The sequence below is a fragment of the Lagenorhynchus albirostris genome, chromosome 16 (assembly GCF_949774975.1).
Source record: "Lagenorhynchus albirostris chromosome 16, mLagAlb1.1, whole genome shotgun sequence".
Lineage (NCBI taxonomy): Eukaryota > Metazoa > Chordata > Mammalia > Artiodactyla > Delphinidae > Lagenorhynchus > Lagenorhynchus albirostris.
Window position 1 is genome coordinate 4,804,528 of NC_083110.1, and position 17,310 is coordinate 4,821,837.

General features: G+C 42.8%; 1 protein-coding gene across 1 annotated transcript in view; it reads right to left on the reverse strand.

Annotated features, from left to right (window-relative positions):
* The window catches only part of PCNX2 (pecanex 2), a 275,141-nt gene that overhangs the window by 167,497 nt on the left and 90,334 nt on the right, over window positions 1-17,310 (reverse strand). The gene's annotated exons all lie outside the window — the stretch shown is intronic.

Below are 17,310 nucleotides of genomic sequence, written 5' to 3' on the forward strand. Positions count from 1 at the left end.
GGTTGAGAGTCCGCCTGCCGATGCAGGGGACACGGGTTCGTGCCCCGGTCCGGGAAGATCCCACATGCCGCGGAGCGGCTGGGCCCGTGAGCCATGGCCACTGAGCCTGCGCGTCCGGAGCCTGTGCTCTGCAACGGGAGAGGCCACAGCAGTGAGAGGCCCACGTACCACAAAAAAAATAAATCGATAAATAAATAAAATCTAAAAAATTAAATGCAAAGGTCCCCTCCCCCCCGTTACCCTGGAAAGCCATGGCGCTCTCTTCTCTCCTTCGGTGCCCACCAGCCTTGCAAGAGGCTCCTCACCGGCCAGTGCATCTGTCACGTGGGGCAGCCCCTCCCCCGCGGGTACAGCACCTCCTCACAGCATGGGCTTCAAGCTGGGCAGACCTGGATTTGAATCCTGGTCCTGCCAGGGATGAGCTGTGTGGCCTTGGCTAAGTTACTTAACATCTCTGAGCATCGTGTTAGTTTCCTCTTCTTTAGAAAGGGAAAATAATACATAGGCAGGGGTTGCTGTAAGGGTACTTTTCTGTATGCTGGGCCATTTTTTTAAGCTTTTGGTATGAGACGGTTCAACACAGCCCCTTCTTGGTGACTGGTACCCAGGGCTCTGAGCCAGACTGTCCTGGGCTGCTCCCTGTCCATCATCCCCACAGTCAGCTGGTCCTAATGTGTTACTGATGCATCTTTCGATGCATCTCCAATTTGTCCCTTCCTTTCATTGCATCGTACTGGGTCAGGCATCCACTGCCTTGTTCCGGGGCTACTGTTAATAGCTTCATAGTGGGAAGATCTTGCAATCTCCATATCCCTCCCCACTCCACCGACTCCACGATTCACCCTCCACAACACAAAAGAGTGGTCCTCTTCCCATAAAAGGCAAATCAATCACGACTGCCCTTCACTCAGTATTTTTCAGTGATTCCTCATTGCCTACCGAAAAAATCTACTCCACAGGAAGCTAGCGAAGCCAATTAGGATCCAGCCCTACTTCAACTTTTCAGCCTCCTTCTGCACATTTAGTAGAAGCACAGCAGCAAAACCATAAAGATGTGTTGCTTCCTGGCCCCCCTGCCTTCGCACACAAAGCTGCATCTGCCCAGAGAGCTCTTCCACTCTGACCCTAGTCTACTCTCCTCTGCCTGGTGAACTCCTACCCATGCTTCAGTGCCCAGTATAAGAAGTCCCACCTGCCTGGTGCTGTCTCCCTCATTTCCCAGGCAGAAAAAAGCTCTCCCCTTGCATCAGAACCATCGTTAAACACGTTTTCTTCAGCATTTAAGATATCTCACTCCTGTTACAGGCATGGGTAGGACTTGCCCCCTCTGGATTCCCTGCAGAGGGGCAGTTTGCATCTCTTCCCTGTACTCGGCACCAATGTTAGCACATCAACCTGTCCTTGAGAGAATAAGGTTTCAGTTTTCATGACTACACCAGTTGGTCTTCTATGACCTGTGCGGAAAAAAATGTTTCAGCAAGAAAAGAGGGTGAAGACATTAAGTAGCTTAGAGCAAATGTGTATCAGGCAGTGAAATGTCACAGAAATGATTAGACTATTAGAGGGAAGGTATCTCATGACCTGAAAACTAATTTTTTTCATTCAAACAGCACCCCCAGTAACAGACAATTTATTCTGGAACTTGGGAATTTTATTGTTGCTTGAAAGTTCATTCATGAAACATTTATTGGCCCCTTGCTATGTGTCAGGCACCAAGCAGCACACCTCGGAGGAGGACAGCACAGGTGTCTGGGGAGGGAAGAACATGAGTAACTGTAATAAAGTGTGACAGGTGATGGACGGTGAGGTGTCTGCTGCTGGGTGCTCACCAGGCAAGCAGCAGAGGCTCCAGTGAGTCCAGGGACTGGCGTTTAAGTGGAGCCCCGCACAGAAGAAACGTGCAGAACACAGTCCTTCCCCTGCAGGGGCTTCTCGAGGACCAAGCTGGGCTCTGGGGTGCCGTGGGTGGATGGAGCTGACCCCAGCCATCGTCACGTCTGTTCCTCCTCTCCCTGCCCCGGACGCCCACCTGCAGCTTCTCCCCTTTTATTTCATACTTGGCTGTTACAAAAACACAGCCAAAAAGTTTTCCGAAAGAGAAAAACCTGCTAAATGCTATTTCCTCCCACTGTTTCCTCTGCGTTTGCCTCTGCTGCATGTTTTATACACAATTTCGTGAAGACGGAGGGCTTCCTTTTACATGCAGCCCATAAAAAAATGCAAACACTAGAAAAAATTCACTATGAGAAGGATTTAGTAACCATGACCATGGAAATAATGGTCCCTGCACGGAACAAAGGAAAAGTCAGGGGAATACGCATCGGCGGAAGTGAATTCCAGGCTCATCACTTCCTGGAATGAATGATTCTGTGGAAGGGACTTAACTTCGCATTGGCTCAGCTTCTGCTTCTGTAAAAAAGGTGACAATGACACTCTTCTTGAAATATTGCTGCAATGCCTTGATGAGATTTGAAACGGCCTTGCACACTGCAAAGCAGTATGTCGATGTTAGTTTTTTATTAATTGGAAAAGAAAGAGCGCCCATGATGGATGGTCTTTGCAGAGAATAAATTAAAGCCAAACTAAATATATTTAAATAATTAAGTTTACCTACTTTGATTCGCCCAATACCCCTTATCTAATTCTTCTCTCATTTATTCTCTACTTAATTAAATCTCTGCAGTACAAACGTGAAAGGGCAGCTACCCCTCCTAGTACTGAGGGACCCTCCCTCTTTACCTACTAAAATAGCAGTTGGTAGAAAAGGGAAGAGGAGGTAAAAATATCTAATGGGAAACAGATATTTTCCCATTGGGGTTAGAGGAGAGGGACGTTGTCCCCCTTCTACTTCCCAGCATTTATCTCTGCTTGTGACTAAAGATCTGTATAAAGATTGTGTGATTAACCCATGATCCTTCCACTGGTCAAGCCCGTTGACGGCAGGGACTCGTCTGTTTCACCCCAGTGTATTCTGAGCACCCTGTGCAGGGTCCAGGCCCTGAAAGGCCCTTACTAAATATGTATGGAACTGATGCTCTGGATATGAGCACCCATCACTGCCTTACTCTATGACGCAGACCTAAGAAGGGAACCGCACAGATCATTTTATTTAGGTATCTTCAGGACACAGAAGGTTGGTCTTGCCCAGTGCAGAGCAGTAGTTAAAAGCATGGGCTCTGGCTAGGACTGCCAGCTTCAGTCCCAACTCTGCTGATTATTAGCACAAAGATACTACGCAAGCTTTTAAGCCTCAGGTTCCTTATCTTAGATAATACCGCTTAGGGTTGGTGTAAATATTATATGAAATATTGTGTGTAAAATACTTAGTAGCCAGTCTAAAATGCTCAATGAATGTTTGCTATGACTATATGCTTTACTAAGATACTGTCTCAGTAGATTCAGGCTGCTAGAACAAATATCATAGACATATGATGTCATAAACAGCAGAAGTGTACTGCTCACAGCTCTGGAGGCTGGGAAGGCCAAGATAAGGTGCCAGCAAATTTGGTGTCTGGTGAGAATCCACCTTCTGGTTCACAGCTGGCATATCTTCATGTAATGGAAGGGGCGAGGGCGTTTTTCTGGCCTGTTTCAGAAGGGCACTAATACCAAGCACAAGGGTGTCATCCTCATGACCCAATCACCTTCCAAAGGCCCCACCTCTTAATGCCATCATCTTTGAAGTTAGGATTTCAACATATGAATTTAGGGGAACACAAACATTCAGACCAGAGCAGATACATAAGAGGACTGAGGACTGCAACAAAATCACATTTCCTGAAAAGAATTAGAATTGACCTTTAGTAGGGTCCTTCTCTGAGAGTCCAAGAGAAAAACAATGATTTCTGTAGATCCCTTATATCCTTCTGTTTGTGTACTACAGACAGAAAATAAGAAAACAGGAAGTCTTCTACAAAATGCAAATCTGACCTTGCCAAGATATGATATTATTATGTCAAGGTGCACATTCTGAACTGACAGACCTTATTAGGGGTAGTTCTCATTTGTTATTTTAATCTGTTGCATTCCTTCTGGTGTCTGTCCTGTATTAGCAAAAGTCTACATTCATCCTTCCATACATGTGATTTCTTTGAGCATAACCAATAGCTTCAAGATAAATTGTTAGACATGAATGAACAGCACTGTGGCCGTAGGGACAGGACAGAAGGAATGAATATTTTCTTCAACAATGTAAAAGTGAGGTGACGCCAGAATGGCGTACTTCTTCTTCCAAGAAGAAGCATGGGGTGAAGGATCGCAAGGAATCCATATTCCAGGTGTGGCTTTGTGTGTTTTCTCCCTCAACCTCAGATCTTCACACAACTCTTTCTTAGAAAGAACCGGGGCTCACCTGAGCTTGGGCAGATTGTAAAAAGGCAGACCACCAGGATCCTCTTAGGCTTACTACTGGAAATCCCCTCAAGTTCCAAGTTCTTAACGTTGTTCATTTTTTCAACAGATACAGTTACATAATATATAAAATAGGAGGCAAATTTCTCAGGGAAGCAAGGATAGGAAGGACTATTTGGATAGATACATGAGTTATTTTTTCGTGTTTAGAATGCCAAAGTTTGCAAAACCATGCTATCTTCCGGAAAGATTATTTTAGATTTGGAAGAGATCTCATAACTGAGCCAACCTCACCAATGGACCAAATTATTGGTCAAGTAAGAAGACAGGGAGAATGGAAAAGACTTACCAAAGGTGGCAAGACCGACCAAGCCCTGGTTCAGTGCACTGTATCTTACACCACCCTAAATACTTGTACAGCTCACTGTGCACAGTATGTGGACATCTCATGACTTTCCATTTAAAAGGCTTGGCGCAGTGGTTAAGAATCCGTCTGCCAATGCAGGGGACACGGGTTCAATCCCTAGTCCAGGAAGATCCCACATGCTGCAGAGCAACTAAGCCTGTGCACTGCAACTACTGAGCCTGAACTCTAGAGCCTGTGAGCCACAACTACTAAGCCCGTGTGCTGCAACTACTGAAGCTCGTGCACCTAGAGCCCATGCTCCGCAACAAGAGAAGCCACTGCAATGAGAAGCCCGTGCACCACAATGAAGAGTAGCCCCTGCTCGCCGCAACTAGTGAAAGCCCTCACGCAGCCACGAAGACCCAACACAGCCAAAATAAATAAATAAATAATAAATAAAAAGGCTTGGGATCACTATAAATTAGAAGTTTCCAGCTTTCCAGGCTGTTTCATTCATGTATCATCCCCCATTCAATAGTGCTGGACATCTTTTCAGTTAACTGCCCGTGTTGGGGTTTGTTGTAACACATGGTAGGGTGATAGCCCAGAGGAAGAAGTCATCTGAGAGGAGCTCAGAGGAAGCTCCATGAAGGACTGAGTAAGGAGCTGGATTGTAAAAGTGATTGGGAATGAACCTGGGAAGACCATATTCCAAGTCATGCAAGGGTAAAATGCTTCGATGCTGCAGGACCCTGCATTCAAGCATGGCCTGGATATGCTTCAGGATGGGTACGGTTGGGAGCAATTCTAAAGGTACCACTGTTAAGCATATAGATATATAGATAAAAGAATGGGAAATAGTTAAGCATGAAGAAACACTGAAAGGAAATGACCTTTATGGTTTATCAACCCATAATTTTCTGCACTGGGAAGAGAGGTGGCTGGGCGCCATCGACTGAAGATAAAACTAAAGGAAATAAGCTTCAACCTCAGCAAGGGACTCTGGATGTAATTTAAGGAAGAACTTCCTGACATTGATGATTCAATAAGGTACAATTAGGAAAACATTAGCATTTCTTTTTCCCAAATTATTTCAAAACACAGATATTTTCCATGGAGAGGTAAGAGACAAGCTCACCTGAGAAAGAAGGAAGGAAGAGAAACTTGATGAAAGCTTTTCTCCTCACGCTTTCATTGTGTAGGAACATATTACTGTTTTAACATCTCTGCAATTTAACACACACACAACTAAATAAACTGAGAACAAGAAGGAACTCTTCAGAATCATTTTACAGAATTAAGATTTGCGGGGGGGGGGAACACAGCAAGATAAAATGGCTTTGCCCCTTTTTTCCACTCCTTTCTCCTTAATCTCCCGATCCCTCTCCAGGCTGTTCAGTCCTAAGTCACTCCACCTGCGTTCAAGCCCTAGTCCAGGAAGATCCCACATGCCACAGAGCAACTAAACCCGTGTGCCACAACTACTGAGCTTGTGCCCTAGAGCCCGGGAGCCACAACTACTGAGCCGTGTGCCACAACCACTGAGCCCGTGAGCCACAACTACTGAGCTCGTGAGCCACAACTACTGAGCCCGCGTGCCACAACCAATGAGCCCGTGAGCCACAACTATTGAGTCCACATGCCATAACTACTGAGCCCATGTGCCACAACTACTTAGCCCACGAGCCGCAACTACTGAGCCCGCATGCCACAACTACTGAGCCTGCACTCTAGAGACTGCGAGCCACAACCACTGAGCCCACATGCCACAATCACTGAGCCCGCGAGCCACAACTACTGAGTCCGCATACCATAACTACTGAGCCCGTATGCTGCAACTACTTAGCCCATGAGCCGCAACTACTGAGCCCACGTGCCACAACTACTGAACCCATGTGCTGCAACTACTGAGCCCGCGAGCTGCAAATACTGAAGCCCGCGAGCCGCAACTACTGAAGCCCGCGAGCCTAGAACCCGCACTCTGCAACGAGAAGGCATTGCAATGAGAAGCCTGTGCACTGCAACGAAGAGCAGCCCCTGCTTGCCACAACTAGAGAAAGCCCACGCACAGCAACAAGGACCCAACACAGCCAAAAAGAAATAAAATTAAATATTGAAAGAAAAAAAAAGACCAACACGGAAGTTGATGGGACTTTCCGCAGCTGCAGGAGCACCTAGGAACCAAACTTCTAGCAGGAGTTGAGCTTGTTGAGTCAGAAATACAGTAAAAAAAAATGCATTTGAGGATGTTTTTATTTTAATTTTTATTTTGGGATAAAGAAGAAAATGTTGACACTTGAGGAAGAAGAGAACCACTGACGTGAAGAGAGATTTTGAAACAAAATGATCAAATGCACTGGGTGTCTATCTGAAAGGTTTAGTTCAGTGGTGAGTCTCATTTCTGCAGAGAGAAGCAGAAAGGAAGAGAGGAAGTACTGACTGACATTTCTAGTGGATTTTTTAAAAGAACTTTCATATTTTAAACATCCATGTATTGACATTAGTCTTGAATTTTATTATATACATATAATTTATTTACTCAGACACATATGCACACAAATACATATTTTATTTTTGGAGAGAGATAAGGTTTTAAACAATCTATCACCCACTGATAATGAAGTGTAGACCATGTGACAGTTTGCTTAAAATTAACATCCCTAATTGCTTTGAGAGGTGTCTCATGGTCCCTGAGCTGGGAATGATATGGATAGATGAGTGCTGGCCTCATAAAACTCCCCCAGGTTTTGAAATATTTTTATGAGGTAGAAATAAAACTGTCTAATAGTCCTACAATTCTGTGGTAGATTTCATATGCATTTGGGAATTCTTTTGATGAAAATACACAGGGAAGTTCAGCTTTGTATAAAAGTACTTTCTGAAGAGAATCCTAGTTTCAGCATTTTTTTCCTTCAAAAGTTTAGACATCTCTATGATGGAATTTACAGGGCAAACTAATTGAGGGTTTGGTTATAAAGGGAACGCCAATGGACCAAGTTCTCACTTTGCTATGCCCTTCATATCAGATTCACACACTTTCTTTTAAGGGAAGAGCACTGGATTTTTCTGAGCCCATTGAATATCCAGGCATTTCTGAATCCAGGCTTCCATACATCCTAAAATAAGCTCTAGATCATATCACTTTCTCTCTGATGTAAGTCCTACTTCTAGGACTATTTGGACAGGAATCTTAGACTTAAGTGAAAGGAGATCTGTGCCCTTGAAGCTCCAGAACTCAGCAAGATCAGATGTGTCTCCCAGTCCTGTACTCTGCACTCTGTTCATAGTTCACGGCCATGGGTCACCATGCGGCCGGCCGGCACTTGCAAACATGCACTGGGCACCCTCGGGGCTCCCCAGCGTCCAGTGCTCAGCCCGTAGCAGCCCCAGTTGACATTCCTGGTAGACCCTCGACACCCAGAGGGGCAGCCCCATGGCCTATCACTGAGCCTGATTCACAGCAGTCAGTCAACATGTGTTCAGTAAATAAACGAATGATCAGGGTAACAGATATGATGAATAAGACTTCACTGTCTACTAAAAGTAGGTTTTCCTCACCTCCTACTCTTCTTTCATTTTGGTGGAAAAGCAGCATATGCTTATGATTCAAGACTATTTTACTAGGAATTCCCTGGTGGTCCAGTGGTTAGGACGCCACGCTTCCACTACAGGGGGCACGGGTTCGATTCCTGGTCGGGGAACTAAGACCCCTCGTGCCGTAGGGTGCGGCCAGTGAAATAAAATAAAATAAAATAACTAAAATGCTAGATTAAAAAAAGACTGTTTTACTTTTTGGAATAGGTATCAGGGGAAAATCAGCTCATTCACTAGCAAGAAAGACTGACAGGTACCATCCAAACCTACGTGACAGACACCATCCAACACAGACAAATATAGATAAATACGCGTGCGCACACACACACACACACACACACACACACGAACTTTTTGGAAAATACTGACATTTACTTTCCTTCTCATAGCCTTCTTCTCCAGTTATCTGCATTTACTCAATCCAAAATATATAGAGCATCTATTATGTAACACCGGACTTTTAGCAGAATATGAAAAGAAGCATATATAAACCACAGTCATGACCTTCACGAGTTCATGATGAAACTGGGGGTGAAGAAAAGTACACACAAAGAGCAACAACAGTAATAGCACCGACGTATCGAGCAACGGCTTCACTGGCCACTGTACATACACTGTCACATTCAGATTATAGCAAACCTTAAAGGCAGGGATCGCTCATTTTAAACATGAGGAAACAGAGGCCTTTTCTGTACTAGTTGTCTGGGAGTATCTATTTCCCACAGAACAGATTATATTCAGGATAAACAAGTATTGACATGAACACCAAAAGGACAATATTGCCCACGGACTTTGGAAGGAAGGTAGACTGCTGCTGGCATGGCTACAGCACAAGCATATTCCTCCATCTGTACTGGGGCCACCACTGCTCGTACTGGAATTCTCTTGTCCACCCAACTTCCCCACTCCAAACTGGACAGCCACTGAATCCTACCAATACTGATTTCACTACATTTCTTGGATTGGACCCTTTCAAACTCTCTGCTTCCTACCCAAACCTGACTCCAGATCTTACTTTACTCAGCAATTGCAAGTCCATTTTGAACAACTGAGGTATCATTCTTCTTCCTGTTTTTCCCCCAAATCAGTGTCCAGTGCCACTGTCAGAGGCATCCAACTCCAGCTTGAGGATCCCGACAATCCGGTGTTAACTGGGTTTGGAGATCAATGACACGCATTTAACTTTCTAGGAAGGGAATGTACTCACCACCCATCTAGCGTCCATCTGCCCTTCCTCCCCACCAGTCATTGCTTCCTTACTAGCTGTTCAGGCAGCTGAAAGACTTGTAACTCCCATCCCCTTGCAGCTAGAAGTGACACGGTTCTAGCCATAAATTATAATCTGGAGTCTAGTGTAATAAAAGTGAATTAAAACTTGGATTTCGTTTGCAGGCGTATTACTATCAGCATCACCACCGTTATGTTCATCAACATCATCACCATCAACTAAGAATGCTAATAATAATTTCCACTTGTATTTGTTTTCTACTGCAGTGTAACAAATCCCCACAAACAGTGGCTTAAACAACACAAAGTATGATCTCACGGTGTCCTGCCTCAGCCACCTGGGCGTGACCGCCTCCTCTGCTCGGGGTCGCAGCAGGCTGAATTCACAGTGTTGCCCAGGGCTGCAGTCTTACCTGAGCCTTGAGTCCTCTTCCAACCTCACTTCTGGCTGGCGGAATTCAGTTTCTTGCAGCTATAGGACTGAACTTTCTTGCTGGCTTTGCTGGGATCTGCTCCAGATCTGAGAGGCCATCCTTAGGACGTGGGGTCCTCTGCATAGGCTATTTGCAGCACAGCTGTTTACTTCTTCGAGGCCACGGGGACGGTGTCTGCTGTTTCTTCTGTCTCTGACCTCTAGTCCTTCTTTTAAAGGGCTTGTCTGATTCGGTCAGACCCATCCAGATAATCTCCCTTTTGACTGACTTAAAGCTAACTGACTAGGTACCTTAATTACACATCAAAATCCTTCCACCTTTGCCAGATGATGTAACCTAATTACAAGAGGGACACCCTATCATACTCAACGGGTCCTGCCCACGCTCAAGGGGCAGAAATTACACAGGGGGCTGGAGTCTTGGGGCAATCTCAGAACCTTGCGCACCACACCATTTAATGAAAACCCCTGAGCTATAGACACTTTATATATATTATCAATTTAATTTCATTCACCTCTGACAACATTCATATGAAGTAGGTATTACTAATCCATTTTACAATTGAAAAAATAAAACAACGTGAATTAGCCACGTGCCCTTAGGCAGATAACGTCAGCACTCTGTGCTCACATTCACCACTGGAACACAGAAATGCTATGATCTTCCTTATGCATGACATGGAGCCATAATAAAGGGCAAATGAGAAAACACTTGGGAAATTATTCCGAAAATTAAAGTACCATCGATCTGCAAGGTATCCTATATGCCTGCGGACGGTTCTTTTGCCTAGAAAAATATATTTAGACTTCGAATGTGCTAGGGAGGATGGCACAGAAGTCAGATTTTTGAAAAGATACAAGATCTGGGATCCGCGATGTGTGATGTTAAGTCACTTAATCGCTCTCTGGACCTCCATTTCCTCATTTTAACTAATAAAATGAAGGGTTTGGGACAGGGGATATGTAAGGTCTATTTCAGAACTAAAACTATTCTAGAACTATGAGTTTGTTTTATATTTATATTAGATTTTAAGACCTGAATCCATGGGAAATGCCATTGTTTTAGCTGCAACCCTGTAGTACCTGAAAGGATACGGGGAAAACTCTCCCACAGCAGTTGTTAACGATGCCTGGGAAACATTAAATTATAATAACTTACCTCAACCCCTGGACGCCCTTGCCATCAATAAAATAGAATCTCTTTATAAGGGATAATAAGCAATAGAAATCATGGTTTATCCAGACATATAGAAAGCCCAGCTAATTAACTACTGAGCCATCTCTCTAGGGAGCAAATATTCCGGTTGTTTCTGTACGTCACTTGACAGTGATGTAGTAGTTAAGTAGTTAAGTCAATGAGGGAGTCCGTTTACATGTTACTTGCTACCATCTTGGATGAGTCAAAAAGAATATGAAATTAAAAGAGGAATAAAATGTCTTCCCCTAATTAATATTCCAGAGAGCAAAATTAAATGCCATTCCCTCAATCTGCTTCTATCAAGTGAGAATAATAAAAATCAAGGATGTAAATACATATCAAGACCCAGATAGAGGAACGCATCTCTGGGAAGGCAGCTGACACGCTGAAATTGTTCACAAGGGCCCATCAATCCATCACGGCACAGCAGAGATAAAAGGGGAAAAAAAGTTAATTCTAGGAGCGAAAAGTGTAAGCATAAAAGTCATAAACAAAAGCGTCGTTAAACAAGAAGTGGAATCACAGCTCTGGATAAGTATGTTAAGTTGAAGGTGGGTGAGCTTCTTTTTTTTCCTAAGGATGCCCTTGCCAATTTGTTAAACACATTCATGCAATGCACAGCATTTAATAGGCGCTGTTTTTTAAAGGGGAGAGTCTATCTGAGACCTTTAGAAAACTCAGGACTTACAAATGAGAAGGGAGAAATGTACACTGCTCTATTTGTCACTAAAAGGTGTTTCAAAATATAGATAGAACATTAAGATTCTCTAACAACAGATCCAACTATTTACCACAAGTGATGCTTGTTCGGTGCTGAGCAAGGAAGTCAGTACCTCTTTGAGATTAAATAAATCTTTCAAAGTACCCCCGTTTCACCTGGTAAAAAGCCTGTTTCAACACATAAGTAAACCCCAGAGCCTCTGAAGTGTTCAGTCCCATCACAGAGTTGGCAGCGTGCTTTCAAAGTGGAATCTATTAACTTTGATCCAACAGTGACTTACGCCGATGGCAGGCCATAAACAGAAAGAAAAACAGAAAGAGAAGTCTCAGCCCAGGAGAGCAAATAGATCTTATCTCTTGGACCAGCTCTGATCAGTTGGTACTGGCTGCCTGTACTACTGTCTGGGCACCGCGGAGCCCTGCTGACCTCAGTGAGAAGAAATGCTGTGATCAATTAGCAATGTCTGCTATGAGGAGGGAGTCGGACTTGGGGAGGTGAGGGAATGACAGCATCTGTCCCACAGCTAGGTAAAAACCCAAAAAACTTCTTCTTGAATACCAGATTCTTCAACAGCTTCCAAAACCCTCTAAGAATTTTGCAAGAAAAAGTCATTTAACAATCCCAGGAGCATACAATACTTTTGATAATGAGCCTTCAACACTTGTCAACGGAACTCCCTGGTGGTCCAGTGGTTAGGACTTGGTGCTTTCCCTGAGGGGGGTGCCCCGGGTTCGATCCCTGGTGGGGGAACTAAGATCCTGCAAGCCGTGCAGCATGGCAAAAAAAAAACAAAAAACAAAACACTTGTTATAAGAAATGGGTTTTTCAGAGCATACACCTTCTCCTTTAGGAATTAATCTAAGAAGTCCCATGAGTTGTTCTTTTGTGGAAAGCATCTGAGTATGGAAGAATATTCTGTCTTCTATAGATTCAACCATGATTCTATTACCAATGAATTATTTTTTACTATCAAATGAGGCTTACCTGCTCAAAAGCATGAAGCATGACACAAAGGTTCATCATAAATCAAAGATTTAGAGTAAACAGTTATGATTTAGCGGTGAGACAGCTGACGGAGAATCCGGAAGCAACGTTTTTGGTCTGACCACTCATGGAGTGACTTGGGACGTCAACTGGGAGCTTTTTAACACCTTGTTTCCATCACAGCGGAGGCCATCAGCTTGTCTATGGCATTCAACAACCTTAGAGCTGATGACCTCTTTTTGCTATAGTTCCTTTCAGGCAACCAGTATTCTTGTGACGCACATCATACCCAATGGACCAAAAACATACACTTTTAGCCTCTCATGAAAGATTGTCCGTAACTTTGATATATCCTGCTGACATATCCAGTCATCCCTATCCTTCACCATCAGTAGGTTAATATCCTTACCATCTCCTCCATCTGCCACGATCATTCATTCCTAACTCTGACGAAACTGTTTCACATGCCTGACTGCATAGTCTATGGCAAAGTTCTCAGCCCAACAGCAAAACGTTTGAAGGTTGCACAAAACAACCACCTCCTCTGATGGGTTTTCTCTTTTCTGATCATCCACAGCATGTCATCAGCTTTGATGAATGTTAAACTCCTGAGAAAGAACTGACTGTTTCTACTCTCGTATCACTATAGTACCTGGCAAAGTCATTTCTTTTTTAAAATTAATTTATTCATTTATTTTTGGCTGTGTTGGGTCTTCGTTGCTGCGCACGGGCTTTCTCTAGTTGCGGCGAGCAGGGGCTACTCTTCATTGCGGTGCGCGGGCTTCTCATTGCGGTGGCTTCTCTTGTTGTGGAACACGGGCTCTAGGTGCGCAGGCTTCAGCAGTTGCAGCACGCGGGCTCAGTAGTTGTGGCGCACGGGCTTAGTTGCTCCGCGGCATGTGGGATCTTCCTGGAGCAGGGCTCGAACCTATGTCCCCTGCATTGGCAGGCGGATTCTTAACCACTGTGCCACCAGGGAAGTCCCTGTGCCACCAGGGAAGTCCTTTCTAAACAAAGAAATATATGTTGCAGTGAATATGAACTGTTCAGCTCCTGCTTCAGTTACATAGAGCTTGCATGTTCCCATTTCCATTAACCAAAGAAAAGAATATTTCCATCAGATACCATTTGCTGCTCAAGGTTGCAAAGAAGGATGAAGTATTGGGTCCTGGTCAAAATGGCATGAAGAATACAGGGCACACTTACTATATATATAACAGATAATGAATAAGGACCTACTATATAGCACAGGGAATTCTTCTAAGTACTCTGTAATGACCTATATGGGAAAAGCATCTTAAAAAGAGTGGATATATATATATATATGTATAACTGATTCACTTTGCTGTACAGCAGAAACTAACACAACATTGTAAATCAACTATACTCCAATAAAATTTTTTAAAAAAAAAAGAACACAGGGAACTAGCTTTCCTCCTCCCATTAAATGTCCAATAAATATTCAAAAAGAAAAAAGCATCAATCTGTACTGGGAACTAGAGAAAGTACTTGTGCATGAGCCATAGGCTTTGAGGAATTTATGCTGGATCTTATCTTACAGATGAGACTAGCCTGAAAGAAGATTTTGACATCTGATACACGACTGAAATTCCCACTCTCTATTTCAGAGAGAGAGAAGTGCATTGAGGAAGTAAGCAGGACAGGATCTCACTAAATCCCTGCTGACATCAACTAAATCAGAGGTGGAAGGGCTGCAGTTAAGGCAGGCCAGGGGGTTGGCAGACAACATCATGCCTGGACTCAGACATCCGTGGATGGCAGCGTTTGGACCCCTCGGCCGTATTGGAGGCAACAGGTTTTATCTGGTCAGTTCAAGGGTCGGGATGTTGGAGCAAAGAGGACGAAGTAAAGACAAGCCCTGTCCCAGGTATCTCATTCGTATCCCTGGGATGAAGATTCCTGATAGAACCACCTAAAAACCCATGAATAACATATGTTTCCAGGGGAAAGATATATCTGAACTGGTGGTATGTTACTGAAACACTCTTTGTTTCACTTTCTTCTCTTCCTGTATTTTACACCTGAGGTACCTCTAGAAAGATGTGGTCAGGGAGCCTTAAATTTTTCTGACAGAAGTCAGCTCAATTTCTGCTTGACTCCCAGACAGGGGTCACAATTCAAATGTCTACCTGCACAGACAGGTGATATAAACACATGTAATCATGGGTCAGGTAGAAGAGATGATAGGGTATGATGAGACCTGTGTGTTTGGGGCAGCTGTGACTCACTATTCAGTTTCAGTACGTTGTTATGAAATGGAAGGTTCCTGGTACATCATAATTTCCCAACAAATATTTGTTGTTGTTTTTCTTCTTGTTCTTGTTGAAATAAGAAACTCTAGATACCATACGAGAACACGAAGGAACAATATAAAGAGAAGTAGACCATGAAAACAGGAATGAGAGACGTGAACAGCAAACATACACAACAAAAAAAGATTATAAAAAAATTTAAAACAGACCATGTAAACAAAATCAATAATATCATTAATCAAAAAATAAGAGGGAGAGGGCTTCCCTGGTGGCGCAGTGGTTGAGAGTCCGCCTGCCGATGCAGGGGACACGGGTTCGTGCCCCGGTCCGGGAGGAGCCCACATGCCGTGGAGCAGCTGGGCCCATGAGCCATGGCCGCTGAGCCTGTGCGTCCAGAGCCTGTGCTCCGCAACGGGAGAGGCCACAACAGTGAGAGGCCCGTGTACCGCAAAAAAAAAAAAAAAAAAAAAAAAAGAACATAGTATCCGAAAGACATGGAACACTATTAAAACAGTCTAACGTATGCATATAATTGAACGCCCAAGTAGAAAAGAAAAACAGGACAAGGCAGAACACATATTTGAAGAGATAATGGCTGAGGATTTGGAAATATCAATTGAAAAAAGTTCACAGCTCAGAGAACCTTAAGTAAAATAAAAATAAACACCATACACTTAGTCACATCACTTTCAGATTGCTGAAAACAAAAGATGAAGAGAAAATCTGGAAGGTAGCCAAAGAAAAAGTACATTACTGACAGAGGAACAAATATTAGAATAACAGCAGATCTTGATCAGAAATTATACAATCCAGGAAAATGTGCCAACATATCTCCAGTATTGAAAGGGAAAAAACAAAGCTGTCAACCCAGAATTCTACACCAGTGAACATACCTTCAAAAATGAAGGCAAAAATGAGGAATTTTTCAGGCAAAAGCTGCAAGAATTCACTACCAGTAGACCTGCACAAGTTTTGTTAAAGAAAGTTCTTCAGACAGGAGTATGATACCAAATGGAAAGATGGGTCTACACAAAGCAATGTACATTAATGGCGAGGTAAATAAAACAGATACTTTTCTCCTTATATTTTTAATGCCTTTATAAGATAATTGATTGTTTAATGAGAGTATAAAATAATGTATGTTCCTTCTTAAAAAAATCAGGACAAAAAGAACTAATTATAACAAAAGGGAACAAGAAGAAGGAAATAATAAAGAGCAGAAATCAATGGAAATAAAAAATAAAAACAATAAACTCAAATCTTATTATATAAAAAGTTCAAAAAGATTAATAAGCCCCTAGCCAAACTGATCACGAAAAAAAAGAGAGGGTACAAATTACCAATGTTAGCAATCAAAGAGGAGACATCACTACAAACACTGTGGACCTTGAAAGTATAATATATATGCCAATAATTAGAAAATGTAGAGAAAATAGACAAATTCCATGAAGGAAATAACTATTTCAATATTAGATAATCTGAATAACTTGATACTTATTGAATTCATAGTTTAAAACCTTCCCCTGAAGAAAATTCCAGGCCCAGATGGCTTCACTTATGAATTCTATCAAACACTTATAAAATATATAATACCGATTCTATACAAACTCTTTTAGAATTTAGAAGGAAATGCCTTCTAACACATTTTATGAGCCCATTACCTTATAACAAAATAAGACAAAGCATTACTAGAAAAGGAAACCAGAGAACTAGAAACCTCATGATCATAGACACAGTATTCCTCAACAAAATATTAGTAAACAAAATTGAGCAATCTATAAAAAAGATAATACATCATGACCAACTGGGGTTCATCTTTCAAATGCAACATTGATTCAACACTTAAAAGTGAACCAATGTAATTCACCCTGTCAACAGACTAAAAAAAGATCAGTATGATCTTCTCAGTAGATGCAGAAAAGTTTTGTCTTTTCTAGAATGTCATATAGCTGGAATCTTACAATATGTAGCCTTTTTATATTAGCTTCTTTAACTTAGAAATATGCATTTGAGACTCCTCCAAGTCTTTTCATGGCATGATACCTTATTTGGGGATGTGTGTCTGAGGGGGGCATGTTGAATAGTATTCCATTGTCTGAATGCCCCACAGTTTATTTATCTGTTCACCTGCTATAGGACACCTTGATTGTTCTCAAGTTTTTGGCAATTATTAAATAAAGCCGC